Source organism: Pieris brassicae, unplaced genomic scaffold (assembly GCF_905147105.1).
Source record: "Pieris brassicae unplaced genomic scaffold, ilPieBrab1.1, whole genome shotgun sequence".
Classification (NCBI taxonomy): domain Eukaryota; kingdom Metazoa; phylum Arthropoda; class Insecta; order Lepidoptera; family Pieridae; genus Pieris; species Pieris brassicae.
This window is the reverse complement of record NW_025575915.1, coordinates 10,001-15,000: the sequence shown is the minus strand read 5'-3', so window position 1 is coordinate 15,000 and position 5,000 is coordinate 10,001. Positions and strand designations below refer to the sequence as shown.

Here is a 5,000-nt window from a genome sequence, read left to right as displayed (position 1 = left end):
CCCCTACGGAAACCTTGTTACGACTTTTACTTCCTCTAAATGATCAAGTTTGGTCAACTTCCCAGCAACGCCGACGGCCGTGAGGCCACCGCGTGTCGGTCCGAAGACCTCACTAAATCATTCAATCGGTAGTAGCGACGGGCGGTGTGTACAAAGGGCAGGGACGTAATCAACGCGAGCTTATGACTCGCGCTTACTAGGAATTCCTCGTTTATGGGGGATAATTGCAAACCCCAATCCCCAGCACGAAGGAGTTTCAACGGGTTGCCCGGGCCTCTAGGCCAGGGAGAACATGTTGATTCCTTCAGTGTAGCGCGCGTGCGGCCCAGGACATCTAAGGGCATCACAGACCTGTTATTGCTCAATCTCGTGCGGCTCGAAGCCGCCGGTCCCTCTAAGAAGAATTTTAATACGTCGCCAGTGAGTTGCGCTCCCCGAGAGTCGCGCACACCTTGAATGACGACGCCTATTTAGCAGGCTAGAGTCTCGTTCGTTACCGGAATTAACCAGACAAATCGCTCCACCAACTAAGAACGGCCATGCACCACCACCCACCGAATCAAGAAAGAGCTGTTAATCTGTCAATCCTTCCGGTGTCCGGGCCTGGTGAGATTTCCCGTGTTGAGTCAAATTAAGCCGCAGGCTCCACTCCTGGTGGTGCCCTTCCGTCAATTCCTTTAAGTTTCAGCTTTGCAACCATACTCCCCCCGGAGTCCAAAATCTTTGGTTTCCCGGAAGCTGCCCGCCGAGCCATTGTAGTAACGTCGGCGGATCGCTAGATGACATATTTACGGTTAGAACTAGGGCGGTATCTAATCGCCTTCGAACCTCTAACTTTCGTTCTTGATTGATGAAAACACCTTTGGCAAATGCTTTCGCTGATGTTCGTCTTGCGACGATCCAAGAATTTCACCTCTAACGTCGCAATACGAATGCCCCCAGTTATCCCTATTAATCATTACCTCGGAGTTCTGAAAACCAACAAAATAGAACCGAGATCATATTCTATTATTCCATGCACGAAATATTCAAGCGGCATTTTGAGCCCGCTTTGAGCACTCTAATTTGTTCAAAGTAAAATTGTCGGCCCACCTCGACACTCACCGAAGAGCACCGCGATAGGATTTTGATATTGAACCGGCGTTTTACCGCCGGCTCACCGACGATATGCTCCGCAGACGTGTCAGTATCACCGCGGATGCGGTGCACCGACAGCGCGGCGCACAAATGCAACTACGAGCTTTTTAACCGCAACAATTTTAGTATACGCTATTGGAGCTGGAATTACCGCGGCTGCTGGCACCAGACTTGCCCTCCAATTGTTCCTCGTTAAAATATTTAAAGTGTACTCATTCCGATTACGAGGCCTCGTAAGAGTCCCGTATCGTTATTTTTCGTCACTACCTCCCCGTGCCGGGAGTGGGTAATTTGCGCGCCTGCTGCCTTCCTTGGATGTGGTAGCCGTTTCTCAGGCTCCCTCTCCGGAATCGAACCCTGATTCCCCGTTACCCGTGACAACCATGGTAGTCGCAGAAACTACCATCGAAAGTTGATAAGGCAGACATTTGAAAGATGCGTCGCCGGTACTGGACCGTGCGATCGGCAAAAGTTATCCAGATTCATCAAAATTAACGACTTCGGACGCATGGCCCTCCGCCGATTGGTTTTGATCTAATAAAAGCACTCATCCCATCACTGGTCAGAGTTCTGATTGCATGTATTAGCTCTAGAATTACCACAGTTATCCAAGTAACTGAGTAAGATCTAAGGAACCAAAACTGATATATTGAGCCATTCGCGGTATCGCCTTAATACGGCTTGCACTGAGACATGCATGGCTTAATCTTTGAGACAAGCATATAACTACTGGCAGGATCAACCAGGGAGCTGCTTACGCAAACGACACGCCTACACCGCGGTCACGCGGCTTCGGCGAGCCGCTGGCTCGGCGGCGTCGAGGGGCGCGCGCTTGCGCGCGCGCCTTCTCGACACGCGTGAACGTAACGCGTCGAATTTGCACGCGACGCGACGTTCGCGCTTCATATCGATAGACTAACTTTGACCGGTCTACGAGCGGCCGTCCCGTCACGATCTCGCAACGAGGTGATGTACAACGATGCTCGACCACTGTGAGGGACATAAAACTGCAACGAACACGACCCCGCGGGCGGGAATCGATGTTGTGACAATTTGAAAATTGAACATTCATCTAAACGCAACTTCTCAATTTTTATTCAATACGTTATTGTAAACATATTAAAACTCGGCTGGCAATTACATGCGCACACACACGCATGATTCGCACTAGATACGATCAACGCCCGGAGCTTGAGGGATAAATTCCAACACGACGCTGCGCACACCGTTTCGACGATGGGCGCGTGTGCGTCCTCTTTTATACATTCTTTCCATATACGGTCGCCGTGGCGACCGCGCACGTGTCGAACACGCTAGGCGCCCTGCGTTGAGGTGTGCCTAGAAGCGTATTCTTTTAACATCACAGATAACACCGGGGGAGACGGTCCCAAATCTTGGTCGATTGGTAACATCACCATACGGTCTGCGAACGCGGTGCTATAATATAATTTTATATTATATTATATAAAATATGAGGAGGAGTAGTATGTATATTCTTTGTTATTTTGTGTTGACACAAGAGAGATATATAAAATGTACTATACACCACACACACAGAGAGAGAGAGAGCTGGGAAAGATCTCGGCGGTCTCGCATTCGAAATACGAATTTGATATAATTTCCTCCGAAAATCCATACCCATATCTATATCATCCATGCGCGAATATATGTATATAATATTCTCACACTTCGCACAAACACAAAAACAAAAACAAGAACACATTCTCTCTCGTCCGTCGTTCGTGTCTATTATATAGACGAACGACGCGCGGCAACGAGAACGAGTCGACGCTGTGCGCACGACTGTTTCGCTCCACATCTATACCGAGAGCAATAGTCCGCGTCGGCATTGGAGCGGACGTCGAATGTTTCTCGTAGAGCGAGCGAGAGAGAGACGATTTTTCATTTTATTATGTATGTGTATTGGCGTGCAGTAGTAGCACGTAGTAGTACTAGTAGTAGTAGTAAAAAAATATTATTATTTATTTTATTGACTGATATGATTTTGTTTGTTTTCTTTTTTTTGCATAGACATTTGTATTGATAGATATGTTTCTCGTTGAAGCTCGCAGCACACGCTCAGAGAAATGGCAATGTGGGTTTATTTGAAGAAAAAAAAAACAATTAATTTATTAATAATATGTATGTATGTATGTATGTATGTATGTATGTATAATAATGAATTATAATAATTATTCCGATGCAACGTCAGAGGAAAATGTTTCTCGTACAGGTGCGGCGCGCGACGGCCGGCCGCTCGACAGTTTCGCGCCGAATGTTTCTCGTTGAAGCTCGCAGCACACGCTCAGAGAAATGGCAATGTGGGTTTATTTGAAGAAAAGAAAAAACAAAAAAAACAATTATATTTATTAATAATATGTATGTATGTATGTATGTATGTATGTATGTATAATAATGAATTATAATAATTATTCCGATGCAACGTCAGAGGAAAATGTTTCTCGTACAGGTGCGGCGCGCGACGGCCGGCCGCTCGACAGTTTCGCGCCGAATGTTTCTCGTTGAAGCTCGCAGCACACGCTCAGAGAAATGGCAATGTGGGTTTATTTGAAGAAAAAAAAAAAAAAAAAAAAAACAATTAATTTATTAATAATATGTATGTATGTATGTATGTATGTATGTATAATAATGAATTATAATAATTATTCCGATGCAACGTCAGAGGAAAATGTTTCTCGTACAGGTGCGGCGCGCGACGGCCGGCCGCTCGACAGTTTCGCGCCGAATGTTTCTCGTTGAAGCTCGCAGCACACGCTCAGAGAAATGGCAATGTGGGTTTATTTGAAGAAAAGAAAAAACAAAAAAAACAATTATATTTATTAATAATATGTATGTATGTATGTATGTATAATAATGAATTATAATAATTATTCCGATGCAACGTCAGAGGAAAATGTTTCTCGTACAGGTGCGGCGCGCGACGGCCGGCCGCTCGACAGTTTCGCGCCGAATGTTTCTCGTTGAAGCTCGCAGCACACGCTCAGAGAAATGGCAATGTGGGTTTATTTGAAGAAAAGAAAAAACAAAAAAAACAATTATATTTATTAATAATATGTATGTATGTATGTATGTATGTATGTATGTATAATAATGAATTATAATAATTATTCCGATGCAACGTCAGAGGAAAATGTTTCTCGTACAGGTGCGGCGCGCGACGGCCGGCCGCTCGACAGTTTCGCGCCGAATGTTTCTCGTTGAAGCTCGCAGCACACGCTCAGAGAAATGGCAATGTGGGTTTATTTGAAGAAAAAAAAAAAAAAAAAAAAAAACAATTAATTTATTAATAATATGTATGTATGTATGTATGTATGTATGTATAATAATGAATTATAATAATTATTCCGATGCAACGTCAGAGGAAAATGTTTCTCGTACAGGTGCGGCGCGCGACGGCCGGCCGCTCGACAGTTTCGCGCCGAATGTTTCTCGTTGAAGCTCGCAGCACACGCTCAGAGAAATGGCAATGTGGGTTTATTTGAAGAAAAAAAAAACAATTAATTTATTAATAATATGTATGTATGTATGTATGTATGTATGTATGTATGTATGTATGTATAATAATGAATTATAATAATTATTCCGATACAATGTCAGAGGAAAATGTTTCTCGTACAAGATCGCCACGCGACGCGACAAGATGCCGTTCAACGGCACGATATCTACAACTCTGTCGATAGATATGTAGATAGTATCTACTCTGTCAAGTATATGTGTGTAACGTGTGGTGGTGTGTGGTGTGGGGTTTTGTTAGCGATAGCGATACGTTTCTAGTTAAAATTGAATATTTAAAAATAAAAACTCTTCTGGTAAGAAAAACTATTTATGGTTTATTATGGTGT

General features: G+C 44.1%; 1 non-coding gene across 1 annotated transcript in view; it reads right to left on the bottom strand.

Annotated features, from left to right (window-relative positions):
• The window catches only part of LOC123719210, a 1,906-nt gene extending 20 nt beyond the window's left edge, over window positions 1-1,886 (bottom strand). Inside the window, exon 1 of the ribosomal RNA XR_006755276.1 lies at window positions 1-1,886. This exon is cut by the window's left edge and continues 20 nt beyond it. This is a non-coding gene — a ribosomal RNA (small subunit ribosomal RNA).
• Between the last annotated feature and the right edge of the window lie 3,114 nt (window positions 1,887-5,000).